General features: G+C 44.0%; 1 protein-coding gene across 3 annotated transcripts in view; it reads right to left on the minus strand.

The window, feature by feature from the left end:
* Nucleotides 1-15,043, minus strand: part of ABCC12 (ATP binding cassette subfamily C member 12) — a 907,115-nt gene that overhangs the window by 53,309 nt on the left and 838,763 nt on the right. The window lies entirely within an intron of this gene.

Below are 15,043 nucleotides of genomic sequence, written 5' to 3' on the forward strand. Positions count from 1 at the left end.
TATGTTTCAAAAATATCCCCTCCTGACACCAAACCAAACACTTGTATCAATATCTCTTCCTAAGGTTTTTATTTCACCTACTATGAACTGCATCTGCCCCACACTTTCTGTCAGGCTGTGGAAAAAATACAGATATTGTATGGGGGACTGTAAATAATTGGGTAGTTAGGGAAGCTGACTACCCACTTTAAGTTAAAATATAAATCCTTGTAAGGCTGATCCCTCTAGGTCACTAAAAGACATGGGCTCAACTCCCAGTACCTATGCACATGGCAGACAGGCTTATAATAGGGCAATGTGTAAAGAATTTATGCAGCATCAACACAATAATAAAGTCAAAACACAACATAATAAAACCAAATCAAATTAGAAAACTAGAGTAAATTCTAATAAATAAAATGACACCAAACTAAAAAAATCCAACAAATGGAACCAGAGATTTGGGGCCTCATGTAGGTAGCCTAATACCGGTCGGTAACGGCCGATTTTCGGTAAATATACCGTTACCGACCGGTATTTAGGCTTTTGCTATGTAGGGGGATCATTTCTGGTTTCGGTAATTTACCGAATCGGTAAAATTACCGAATCGGTAATTTTACCGATTCGGTAAATACCGAATCCAGAAATGAGATGTAGGGGGAGTGTGTCGTGGGTGTGGGGATTCGTTATTTACCACCAACTAAAAGTTGGTGGTAAATGACGAATAGGTGTAAAAATGCATTTTTGTGCACAGTGAAGTGTGCAATGTGGCAGAAATACATGCCCTTAGGGCATGTATGTGTGCCACATGTGCACACATGGAGGATTCAGGGGTGCAACAGGGTGTCAATGTGACACCCTGCCACCCATGATACTGCCTCCCCCATTACCGATTCGGTATTTACCGATTCGGTAATGGCAACTGGCTTCCCATTCATTCCCATGGGCCTCCAGGCCCATAGGAATGAATGGGAAGCCAGTTGCCATTACCGAATCGGTAAATACCGACTCTAAAATACCGACACTTACCGATTCGGTATTTTTTTACCTACATTACATTTACCGATTCATAAATACCGAATCGGTAAAATTCGGTATTTAAGAATCGGTAAATGTAATTTACCTACATATGGCCCTTGATTTTTAAATGTTTTAAATAAAAATAACGGCAACAGACATTATGCTCCAACCTCTGTCCCCTGGTCACAGTAGATCAGGACCCCAAGCATGATTTGAGGCTGACAGCTATGGAACGCTGGGCGGATACCAAAACCAGGTTAAACCCTCTCAGATGTTTTACTTTGGTACTTAGTCTCAAAAATGGAAATCCAAAATCTTCAGCAGGCCAAGATAGCAGGCTGTAGCCAAGGAGGGTTGCACAAGATCAGATAACTGTTGGACACGGTCCCAGTAAAGCTGTTGGTTTTTGGTGAGATAGCTCTGAGAAGAAATTTAAATTTCACACCCAGAGAAGGTCTCTCACTGGCTGGATACTTTTGGCACCTTCACCCCATTGAGACTTCTACATTCACACTTAGTCACTTTTTCGGATTGTAAAATCCATCAGCAGGGCAATGCTGCTAAAGATGGCTCCATGAGGCCTGATACATTCTCCATGAAGTCTCACTGAGTCACATTTGCTTCTGTGGAGAAGCTCTAAGCTGGAGATACCTGAGTCTTCAGCCTGATCTCAAAACATATCAGTAGGATCGGCTTGGAAGGTTTCTCATAGTCCTCTGGAAGTCTTGAGATGAAAAACGTTTTTCTGCCCCAGGATTTAATGGGTGGTAGAAGAAGTCCAGCCAGACACAGTCAAGGGTTCAAGGACCAAAGGTACTGCACTTGGGAGTCAAAATGCACTTTAGCAGTGACCAGCAGTAGGATCAAGGGCAGGTCCACTTGTAGCTGGTCAGCTGGGCAGTTGCAGAAGCCTCTTGCAGTGTATTGTACCCCCGAAGCTTGAACAGGAGGTGAGCCATTATTACCATTGGAGTCTCCCTCTTTGTCTTGGGTACAGGAGTGAGCAGGCTCACCACTTCAGGGCACATATCTGTTAGCAGACAGCAGTTCCAGTCATCTTCTGCTCCCCATCAGGTCCATAAAGTGTTCTGAAGAGGGTGCCAGGAGATGCCACATTTATGTCTGGTACTTGCTTTTGGTGGGGATAACTCCTGGCCACTCCCTAACCAATGGGGTAAAGGTTCTCAGGCATAATACTACCCACTTTTGTTCACAAACGTTCTTGTGTGCACTACTGCAAAAAATACCACAGTGCTCCTCACTTCCAAGATGGTGAAATCCTTTTCTCTTGTGTAGAGCCTGGGTGCCCATCCATAAGTGTGACCAGAATAATGAGAAGCCCCTTTTCTGTGGTCATTTAAAACCAGATGTGGGTGCAGCTCCCCTCCCAGTGGGATTAATGCCTGTCTGACTGGTGGAAAAAAGGAAGGGGCCTACCTAGGTGTCTTCTGATATCTGCCTGTGACAAAGGAGTCCCTTTTCAAGTAAATTCAGTTCGGGGCACAACCCAAATGGTCATCCTGTCAGAGGAAAAAAAAATCCCACACCCAAGCATTGGTCATGTAAATAAACCTTTTGGAGCTTCAGGCCGGGAAAAGATATATTTTTGAAAAGTATGTTTCCTTAATATTTATACATTTGTAATGTTTATCAAAAATTTTACTTCACTATTAAATTGGACTTTTGATAAATATAAAACAGAGTTGTTGAATCATGTCCCTGGCTGGTCCCTACCCTGAGATAGCAGAACTAATTTTTGACATTATTTCCCAGTGCTTCTCTATGGACACGCCTGCCTTCCTACAATTAAAATAGCTTGAGTGCTAGCCACTGTAAAAGCAGGTTAATATTATATTTCTACATACCCTACTTATAAATACTAGACACCGTGCTGCTAGAACTGTCAGCCTTAGGGTGGTCTTCCCCCAAATGTTTTGTCAACTTACCTCCAGTTTTCAGGGATTTTTGCTTTTCTTGGCCTTAGGACTCTGTACACTTCACCACTGCTAACCAGTGCTAAAGTGTTTGTGCTCACTCCCTTAAACCTGGTTTGATTGCCATATACCTAATTGGCATATTTAATTTAAGTATACGTCCCTTGTAGAGTAGTATACCACATGCCCAGGCCCATAACTTAAATGCTACTAGTGGGCCTGCAACACTTATTGTACCACACACTTAAGTAGCACCTTGTCCAGGCCTGCCATTTAAGTCTTAATGCAGAGTGACACTGACATGTCAACTTGACATTTAAACCCCTTGCCAAGCATTAAACTCCCCATTTATTACATATACGTCAACCATAAGGTAGGCCCTAGGTAGGCCATATGGGAGGGTAGTGTGTAATTAAAAGTTTGGGCATGTACTTTCATGTTTTACATGTCCTGATAGTGAAAACATCCAACTTCATTGTTCACTACCGTGAGGCCTACCCCTCCCATAGGATAACATTGGGGCTCCTTTATTACATTTATCTAATTAAGAAGAGGTATATATGTCATGTTTGGTACCTATGAAATTGTAATGATAAATCCTCTTTAATGATAACGTTGGGTTTTTATTACATTTCTGAAAATGTCTCTTTTAGAAAGTTACTAGTGGTGAAAGACAGCTGGCTATGCACTCAATTAAACCAAGCTGTATTCTAGTGCTAAATGAAGTTTTCAAAGTATATTTATTTGGCGTGCACTACTGGAAAAGTGAATAAAGCTACGTCTGTGAAGACTTCGCCTTCTGGTGCACTACACTATGGCACTCGAGTAAGAGTGCACAATCTTATCAAACTAATCAGTAATTGCAAATCTTATTCATGAACATTACTCCATTAGAAGTCAAATAAATGTAACATATGATACCAGAAAACATGATACAAGAAAATATGTACAATAGTAATTTGCCCCAAAAAATTCTTCTTTAATTGAGCTTGTTATTAGTCCATCCAAATCAAAAAATGCTTCAAGTCATGAATGACAGAAATTCTCGATGTGAGCTTCTTGTTGCAATATACAGTTCCCAATGCATTTCAGGCGATCTACTCCGCCCTTCGTCAGGGGTAATCTACAACAAAAATAAGCATCAATGACTATATAATGTGGTACATAGTTAATTGAGTTACTCGAGTGCCATAGTGTAGTGCACCAGGAGGCAAAGTCCTCACAGACGTAGCTTTATTTCACTCTTTTAGAAAGTTGGCATTTTCCTACCCTTAACGCTTTGTGCCTGCAGCTTGTCTTGGGTCGCATGACTAGGTGTAGCTAACAATTAGACTTTGTGAATCCATCCCAGACAGTCACACAATAGAGGGATAAGATGTGCCTCAGTGGGCCATCTGCTTGTAGAATGGGGGCAGACATTAGCAAAGCCCCACTTACACCTGAATAGCCTGTGCTTTGCCTTCACAAAAAGTGCCTAACGACCCTGCATTGTTACTACACCAGTTTGGAGACAGAGCAGGGGAGTCAGAAAATGTCATGAACTTCGAAAAACCCTCTCCAGAATCTTCTCCCACCTTCCAGAAGAAGGGCACCAGTTGGCATGTTGATCTTACAGGCACTATTCTGAACCTTAAACTTTTTAAATTCATAACTTCGGTTTTACAAATTGGATTTTTGTCATTTTGGTGTCAGAAAAAAATATTAAAATGTACTCTATTTTTGTACATTGGTTTGGGATTTTTTCTGCTGTGTTTCCACTTCATTCCTGCTTGTGTGATACATAAATACTTTACACATTGCGTCTAAGTTAAGCCTGACTGCTTTTTTCGGCAAGCTACCCAGGATTAAGCACAGGTTCATTTAGTAACTTTAGGTGGTTCACCGTACAAGGGAGTGTGACTGTTGCTTGACCAGGGCTCACACCCCAGTCAACCAACAATCCAATGTTTCACTCCTGACTTATGGGCTACAAGGCCTACTTAGGAGTGACTTATTAATATTTAAAAGTACGGTTTAGGCCTGTTAATAGGTCAAATAGTAGTTTTTACACTGCTTCATTCAGGCTGCAAGCGTAGGCCTAAAGTTCTGTTTGCACTGCTACTGTAGAGGATGTTACATAGGTGTTGCGGTCCACTTGTGACACTTAACTTACAGGCCCTGGGTTGACCTTGTAGTAATTTCCTAGGGAGTGATAGGTATGTTAAATTCACCAATTTGGGATATGCAAATTTGACCTTGTTTAAAGGGGAAACACAAGCACTATCCTTCTGGTTCGCATGGGTGAAGTGCACAGAGTTTGTTATCCAGCAAAAACAGCTAGGGCAAAAATCTAGGGTTACATTACGCAAAAGAAGGGGGTCGCGTGCTGTGTTATGTTGATTTCAGTCTACCCCCCATAGTGCTCTACTTTAAATGCCATGTATAATTACAATGGGGTAAGCCAGTGTCCCTCAGAACCTGGGTATGACACAAAAAAGCTACAATTGGTTCTGTCAGGTATGGAAAATGCTTATGTGATCAAGGATGAATCATACACATTGTTTCAAATAACGTTATTAGAGTGGGTGCTCTGGAACAAGAAAGGCACAATTTATACAGAGTTGTAAATGTTTACTATTTCTCTGAATATTTACTTTTTCGTAGTGCCAGACATTTCCCATAGGGGCATAGTACGCCGCCATGCAGGGGGAAGTGTTGTGCTCTGTAGATGCCTCACCCCAGCCCGTCCAGACAACAACCCAGCACCTGTGTGGTGTGCACCATGTGGGGCGCCTAGCTTGGGACCACTTCATTGCTACATTTGTAAACTATGAAGTACAGTTCAACCTTCTGTCTTCTTGTGTTTGCTCAGATTATATCGTCCAAAGTTGACGGTGTGACAACTGGCAAGAGTGGTGAGTTTGTGTCTCCAGACCATATGGGAGCAGAGTCATCTTCGCTCTGTGACCTGGCAGACTCTGCCTCATGGTCCCAACCCTGTGTCTTGGTTCAGATTGCCGCCCCTACGTGGAGGGCTTCTCGTCTCTCCGTTATTATTTTCTTCAGGTTAGGGGCCACTGACAGGCGGGTAGCCAGGACTCCGCCCTTGCGCCAGCTTCTTCTTTCTCATCTTGCTGCTGTCGCTTCAATAGGTGGTTTAGGTCCAGTCACTAGGCCTGCTCTTTCTAGCCAGTCCCAGGCATCTGATGGCATATCAAAGAAACAAGTGCCACCTTTCACCACCACCCGCAGTCTGGAGGGTAACAGTAGGGAGTAGTGCATGTCCAGTTCTCAGAGTTGGCGTTTCATAGCACTGAAAGAATGTTTCTGCACCTGCGTTGTATAGTCAGGGAACAGTATAATCTAGGCATTTTGAATCGTGATCCCATTTAACTTGCGTGTTTCTCTCAGGACGGTGTCCCTGTCTCTGTAGTTCAGCATTCTGAATAAGAGCGGTCGCGGGCTGGCTCCCAGCGGCAGTCTGCGGGTCAGCATTCTGTGCACCTGCTCCACCACCAATTGGGGCGACAAGGCACTCTCTGATAGCATTTCCCTTAAACAGCGCTCAACATAGGCCACCAGGTCACTTCCCTCCTCCCCCTCTGGAAGGCCCACCACCCTCACATTCTTGCGGTGTGAGCGCCCTTCGGCACCCTCCAGTTTGTCTTTCAAGATGTTCACTCAGTGCAATAGGTCTTGCAATGCCATGGCATGGGTGTGGCCCATTGGTTGCAGATTTGTTAGTGCAAGCTCATTAGCATGGACTTTTTCAGCTAGTTTGCAGTGATCAGCCCTAAGGAGCATAAAGTCAGATGTGACTTTGTCAATTTTAGACTCCAAGGATGTGTGCATTTGGTCTAGGGCTGTTCCTATTTTCTCGACTGCTGCTAGAGCTGTCTATACTGGTCCTGACTGGTTTCAGTGTGGGCTTGTTTCCAGTCTCTAACTGTAGTCCCTCCAGTAGCCAGTGCAGGTTAATGACCGCCCTCGCTTCTGTGGTTTGGCAACAGGTGAGCTTTATCTTGGCACGTATTTCCTGTAGTGTGTCCTCTGTCACTTCATCATCCACAGTGAGTCATCAGCAAGGCCAAACTAGTGTGGAAGTGATTCGTTGTGCAATCTGAGTGCAACTAAGCCTGCCTCCTGGTCTATTGTGCGTGGTATCTGCTCCACATAGTGCCACACTGGTTCTCTCCCGTTTTGGCTGTCTCAGCACGCGCAAGGACTATGAGCGTATGTGGCAGCATGCATGCTTGGGTCTCTCCATTTTCCTGCAGCAGGGGAAGGGCCTCATATGTCACCATCACTTCTCTGCTATGGGCACACCACCACTGAGAGGCCTAGGCCTGATTTGACCTCCAGACCCCACCCAGCTCTGTTTAACCCCAGCAGCCAACCGCGTGGCTCAGGGCTCACCTCTACTCTCTGGGACGGTCCTCACTGTACAGCCCGTCACCATCAGCATTCATCTGGGCGCCAATCCATGTATTTTGGCCTCTCTCCAATCCCACAGCGGGGAAAGGGCCTCAGATCGTCTCAGTGCCTCTGTTTTGCTAGTATACCATGGCGTTGGGGCCTAGGCCCGGTCTGACCTCCAAACTCCGCCCGGCACCCTTGGGTCTCAGCAATCAGCCACGCAGTCTAGAGCTCACCTCTGCCCTTGTATTTGTTCCTGCCCTTCAGTTCACTGTCACCACTCTCTCCTCTGCCGGACACAGCTGTCAGTGGGCTGCAGACCCAGGCCACCAATGTCGCTCCATGCACTCCGGTGTGGGGGCAGAGCCGAGTGTCCAGGCCTCCGCCACCATCTCAGTGCTCCACATTGCCTGCGCAGGTTGTGCTATTTCCTCCACCCTACACCACTGCTTTAGCCTCTGCCAGTTACTCTGTTGGTTGTTGGGCCAGCGAGGCAGGCCCTCCCCCCTCACCTCTACCCAAACAGCATCCAGCCCTGATAGGCTCGCCTCTCCCCAGACGTAACTCTCCACCTGGGCTGTGGGTATTAGCACTGATTGCATGCCCACCTCTCTCCACTACTGCGGTGGGGCTGCCTGGACCTTCGCCTCTTCCTTGCAGTCTGTACTTAATGCAGTAACGGACTGGACAAAGCCACTCCACATTTGCCTCAGGCCCCAGCCACCCAGCTGAGGCCACAGCCGCTCCTTTGGTCTCGCCACAGGCAGACGGCCCGCAGTCCCGTCACTCTCCAGTTTCGAGGCCATTGAGCACTAGGAGGGATCCCGCACCTGCTGGCAGCTGAATCACTTATTTTTGCATGGGATTAATCAAGATAAAAGGGGGATTGACACAGAGCCCCATTAGAGTGCGTCCGCCATCTTTGCTTGTTAGCCACGCCCTCCTCCCTTCTTCTGTATCTTGATATTTCAGCCAGATGGATTCTAACTGAAAAATATCAGTGAAAATAATTTTTAAATATTTGAAATAAAAGAAAAGCACCAATCACTAGTCACTGTTTGCAGCTGACTACAGTCTAGAAACATTTTCAGACTGACACTGATGGACCGCTGATTGGACATGCAGATTTGTTCTGGTTGAAGATTTAATCTTCTGACTCAGTCTCTGAAATAGAAGTCGATAAACTCCAGTGAGCAAAATTGAAGGTTGTATCTGCTAAAGTCCTCTCAAAGCCCCTGCTGAAGAATTTGGATTTGGCAGGAAAACCTCAAAGTAGGAGATATTCAAATTTCATGGCAGCCAAAATCCTCACATTGTGTGGATTATGTTCACACCTTCCCTTGGTCAAGATTTCTACCTTTGGAGTTGGTCTTCTTTGTAGAGCTCAAAATCGGGCAGCAGGGCCTGAAGCAGAATCTGTCATAGTTTACTGGAAATGGGACACTGAAATCACACCTGTGCTATGAAGTCCTGCTGATGAGCAGGAGGAGTTTCCAACCTTTCAGAGTTTCTGGAGAAGCTGCTCTTGGTTTGCTGCTGCTTGTTATATTCTTGTAGCTACACAGGAGGTCAGTCAACTGACGCTTCAAGTTCATTTCTTAGTCCAGGGAATAAGTGGGAGCAGATCCAGGTTTTCAGGTCTCACCATAGGTCTCAAACAGCAGTTTTAGTCCTCTTCTGTTCTTCTGAAGGCCCAGAAAGTGCTCTGATGATCTGTGGGTGAGGTGCCTATTGTGTAGAATTCTCTAGCCAGTTTGTGGGGATGACTCCTGGACACTCCCTAACCAATGAGCGAAAACAACTTGTCCTGTGTGCCTTACTGTCAGTGCACGTTTCTAAATAAAATGAAAAAGATGACACAACCTTTGCACCAATGGAGGTGGCTGGTGTCCCAGCCAGGGGTGATTTATAGGGAAATAAGTAGTTCTCTGCTCTTCAGCTATGCCAAACTGGTTTGAGACCTGCTTCCCCTCTCACATTTCTGGTGCGAATCTAGTGATAGATGGCCAAAGGAACAAAAGGCGTCCTTTCCTAAGATCCCCATTTACTCTCAACTGTGAATGTATAGGCCTTACCCTAGTCCCTTTCAACTATTATAGTTCCTGGACCCACCCCAGCTGTCCTTCCTGGGTTAAGAGGTGTCGCATTTCTCATCCCCAGGTCTTCTGGCAAAAGGTCTACATCTTTGTTTGTGCTCTAGAAGTCGTTTTCACACCTTATTAAGAGGATGCAATGACAGGGTCCAGCTGCTAGCTAATGCTAATTAGCCAACAAGAGATTCAGGCAGGGAGTGTATAACTTTAAAAATCACTGTTTCTAAATATTCACTAATCATCTGACTTTACCAATCAATTAGATTTTCAAGAAATATTAAAAATAGTTGTTTAATTGCCTCTGTAGTTTATCCCAATTCAAAGTTAGCAGACTTATCTTCTCTGAACGTTAATGTTTCTCATAGGACAGCTACACCCTGAACAGTGAAAATAGACTTTGGGGGCTAGTCACTTTTAAATACTAGGCACTCAACATTATGGGTGACAAAGCCTGCTCAGGGGTGACTTATTCCATTTTTAAAACAAGCATTTGTTTCTGCCAAAAAGGTTGATTTTGAAAGTTTCACCTGCAGGTTTAAAAGCTGTAGGAGTAAGTCTACACAGGTAGGCCTGATGCGATGTATACTTTGTCACTCTACTGGATGGCACAATAAGTGCAGCAGTCCATAGATGGCATGTAACTTTCCATATCATTGGTGTATTTTTCTGCACCATATTTCATGGTCTTACTGTAAAATTAAATATGTCAATTGGGGATTAGCCAATTTTACCATGTTTTATGGGTCAGAGGATATATACTGGGGTCTGAACAGTGGTGCCCCAGAAGGTAGAGTTAAAAAACTAGTAATACCAGTCAGCAAAAAATGGGGGCAACCAAGCAATAATTAACACTTTCTCACAAACCTAAAAAACAAACTTTTGTTCATTCTATGTTAAGTGGGATTATAGCTGGGGTGCATTGGTAGAGCAGAGTGTGGCTGAAGACTAAAATGCAGTGGCAGGAGTGAGTTTGGATGAAGGCTGGACTGCAGTGAGCGAGCCAAGCATGGATGATGACTGCACTGAAGTGGCAGAGCTGTTTGTATCAGAGTTGAGTTGATGTAGCTGACTGAACCATGGTTGAGGTGCAATGAAAGTGCCGAGTCTGAATGATGGCTGAGGTGTGTGATGTTAGAATTTGGGTGGTTCCAATATGTCCGGGATGGGAGGGGTGTTGGTAAGCTTCCCCCTAGCACATCACGAAAATGTTGGGTCGTGCAGCATGACTTCACGTGATGCGTGTGATGCAAGGACCTCCTGAGAAGCCTGCAGTTGTGTCAAAGAAGATCCCACGTGCCACCGCAGCAAGTCAATGCTGAATTGTGGGGTTCCTGTAAGTGCCTCTCTTCATGAAAATATGGGGACGTTTTCTACCTGAAGTATGTGAACACCAATAGGGACTCCCTGGCCGGAAAGTGGACTGTGGGGCACGTGGGTATGGGCAGAACAATCCAATAGATGAGGCGGGCTGACTGACACAGACAATCAAGTATATGCACGTAAAATAAGCTTCATTAGTGTTTACTGAGTTGTAGCGCTAGTGTCCACCGAGGTACATAAACTTGGACATTTACCAACGATGGGACAAACAAGACCTCCTGAAAAATTACTCGTATGCATGCACCTACACATTTTAGCGTGCACAGAGCAATCCTAATACCTGAAACGGCCCTGCCTATCATTTGACAACACACCAGGACCAGCGCCTGTGCTGACACACTGGGTATGAGCTGACAACTGTTGTTCATCTTTTTAATGGCACCTGGCTGAGGCTCTTGATTAGTATATCCATCCTTCTAGTTTATCTTCGCTGTCTTTTCTTTATTACTGTGTGCAATACATCTGATTATTGTGTGATTTCCAGTCCTCTCTTGGAGGTGGTTTGCGCCTTGAAATCCTACATCACACAAGGCACAATGACACATCGTGTCACTTGCAGCTGGCACCGTGGAGTTTCATGAGAAATTTACTGTTGGGCAGAGCTGCCAACCCTGCCTCTTCTGGATAGATTCATGTGGCCTTGCCAAAAACGATGTTGTCTTCTCATTTGCGGCCTAATTCTCATTCTGCACTACATTGACATAGTGGTAATAAATGTCATCAATTAAGAAAAACAGGTCATTTAATAAACCATAACATGCTAGGCCGACACTGCGGCACTCTCCTCCAGGGGCCATTAATCAGCACAGTGACAAGGGCGCACCTTTTAAAGACGTAAGATTAAATGACCCACAGCAACCGTCAGGAGTGCCCGAGCTATCTTACACCACAACATTGTGTTATTCCGACAATCTTATTACTGAAATCTACTGTGCTCCCGCGGTTGTAATTCACTGCTGGCAGGGTCATTGCGAAGGGTGCAGGTGCTCTGAGATTACTGGCGTGTGGTGGCCAGCTGGGGAAAATAAAGAGACGGATGTGATTTGAAATTCAATTTGCATTTTTTTTACACCGATAGGGCTTAGATGAAGAGACTGTTGGTGTACGCGGTGAAACAAGTACATTTAAAGAAATGTTTCATATATTTTGCACCTGATTCTGACGTGATCAGCATCAGGGAGACATGGGAGGGCTACAACGTGCCTATTTCCTCGCCTACTAGCTGCAGTTCCTACTTTATTTGATGTAGGTGGAACATTTTGAAGATTTCCCGCATTTCAGTAGTTTAATTGAACAGGGCAAATCATGTCCCTATACGAGCTGCAGAGAATGCCAAATGTCACTATGTGACCCCCCAGCGCTGCTGAAGAAGCTGCAGCTGTGGGTGTTCAGGTGCAGCACGTTTCTCTTCCTGCTCTGCTGGGCGCCTGCCTGTGTCCTTGTAAACACCTTCCTGCTCGTGCGCAAGAGCGTCTCCATGCCGGCTGCTGGACAAATGCGTAAGATAGCTGTCTGTATTGCGCATGTGTTCTGGACAGGTCAGGCAAAATAAAGTGCGAATTCAGTCAGCCAATCCCAGGAGAAAACAAGCATTTAAAAATGCAATAGGACTCGTATTACGCAATACCTATTGCATTATAAACAAAAGTGCGGGCATCCAAAAAGGCATGATCGGGAGTGGGGGGTGGTGGTGGGCAGAGAAGTTACAGACTGCGGGAGGGAACGGGGGAGGCAGGGGAACAAAAGAGTTTTTAAAGTAAAGGGGCTGATAGCCATGGAAGGATAAAAATTACGACATGGCCGTCAGGAGGTGGGACTAACTTGCCGAAAACCAATCATAATGCAGCATTTAAAATTTCGACCAATCAAAAAGATAGGTAAAGATAGGCGAAAAGTGGGCAGAGCTTTCTCGCTATACTGTATACAGCATCTCTCGACGAGACAGCGCATGCGCTGCCTAGGCGAGACCTAAAAACACAATTAATATCCCCCACACAGTAATATAAAACTCCCAGTGCTTCTGGGGTATCAAGCTTTATTTTTAAAAAACATCCCCACGCTTTGGAAGTTTGTCTTTTAAAAATTAAAATACTGCTGGTCAGTCTGTGATGTAATACAGAATGACTGTCTTATTGGCATTGCGCAATGTTGCTGAATGTTCTCCAGCTATTCAACAAAAGTACGTTGGGCAAGGGAAAAATATTGTTCAGGGACTTCCATATAGTGCCCATCACACAGTCAGCGCTAAAAACAAACTCTGATTGGTTCAATACTCAGTCCAGACAGGATAAACCAGGCAAAAACATGTTGGCCCCAGGCATAAAAAATAACCCAAGTCCCTCACAGAATGGATTAAAAATCCCCTTCCTTCAGGAAGTTTGACCTTTCAAAAACAACCCCACTGTGAAGGTTTGTCTTTTAAAAATATGAAAAATGCTGCCCAGTACCTTGATCGTTTGTCACCTGGCTGTGTGGCACCTTTGGAATTGGGAATTGAAATGTACATATGTTTGCAGTAGGGTGTTGTGTTACCACCAACTGCACCAATGTTTGATGGGAAGTTATACGCTGATTTTAAGAAAAAGATTATACTGACCTTACTGTGTTTCATATTTTCATTACCTTTCTACAGGTTATGACTCATCCTTCAGCATACTACACAGATGCAAGTATTTGGAATGCATGTTTTTAAGTGTGTGTGAGACGGGTGCACAGACACCAATATTTCTTTTCAGGAAGATGGCTAAATACTGATACTCCTAACACAGATTTACTTGAATTACAGTGCAGCTCCTGAGGGAAGCCATAGACCTCTTATGATGCCTGAGACAAAAGGCTGAAACATGTTGACCAAAGGGAATGGCAGGCCAATGACTGTCCTCCAACAGTTTCGCTATTCTGATTTTAATATTAACACAGACATTCACATTATTTGTGTGACCTTTAAGTCATTTTTGTTTCTTTTTAGTAAATCCTAGTGTTCATTATGCTTGTTCTAAACCTCAAGATCCCTATCAAAAGCTTCTATCTGTAGGAGCCCATCTGAACTATGACCAATGGAATCTGGATTAGGAACAACCTGATGAAGCATGTAACCCACCTTTGTGCGTGATGGCTTGTGTCATTTTTAGAAACTTGCCTGGGCAGACATAATCTGTTCTTTCCAACTATTCTAGTACTAGTACATGGAACACATTCCCATGTATAAGGTGTTCATTTGTTTTTGTCAAGTGTTTTGGGAGGATGCAATTCTTATCTGCTCATACATCCTTTTTCACCCATTTTGTTAAATGGGTTGGTCAAGTATGATCAAATGGATGACTTTTTGGTTAACCATCCCAGGGAGTTGGTGCAAATAATAATGGAGTGAGATGATCAATTTTCTGGTAGAAGAGATCATTTGAATGTAGAATTCCTTTGAGAAGATTGGGAGAAATCTGAGGGACAATTGCAATTAACTGGGACAGAAAAGATTAGATGTTTTGTGGCATTATTGTGGGAATTGGTATGTAAGCACAATTGTGCTATGGGGATTGCAGCACAACACTCCTACAGGAGGTTAGACTTCTGTATGTGATAGTCCTAATGAAAAGAGTGTTTTATTCAAGGTAAATTCTAAACTCGAAAAATGATTTAAGTTGGAACTTTTAGTGCTAATTTATATTAGATATACATGCAAGGTTTATTATCTCCATAAGAAACACATGAAGGCAAAAGAAACGCAATCACTTACCCTCGAGAATTTACCAATTGTGTCTACCAATAAAATGTTAGCCACTCATTAATTAGGTAGTGATGGTGAGTAGTAACATAATGCAGTCTTTGGTTCCATCTCTCTACCTCTGCTCAATCAAAAAGGGTTTAAGCCACTATTCCCATGCCTCGTTAAAGCTGCATTTGACTGGTGATATTGTCACAGTGAAGAACTCATTGTGATTATGTTTATAACCTTATAATAAATGGAATCATGCAATCCTTTTATAAAAATCTGTCTTCAATTTATTTATGATAGATGACTTGTGATGTAGCCAGTCGGCTATTATGAAGAAATTACATAAGCGCTCAAATGTAGTAATTTATTACAGTTCAGTTTTGATGTCGCAACGCCTGCTGCCAAAGCCAGCAACCGAGGGGACAGGCAGATCAGCTCATGGAGCACATTAAAGCAGCTTTTTAAAAAAGGAAAGATGTTCTATTTGTCTTTTCTTTCTAGGTGGACAGTGACAAGCAGAAAGAAGATAT

Source organism: Triturus cristatus, chromosome 12 (assembly GCF_964204655.1).
Source record: "Triturus cristatus chromosome 12, aTriCri1.1, whole genome shotgun sequence".
Taxonomy (NCBI): Eukaryota; Metazoa; Chordata; class Amphibia; order Caudata; family Salamandridae; genus Triturus; species Triturus cristatus.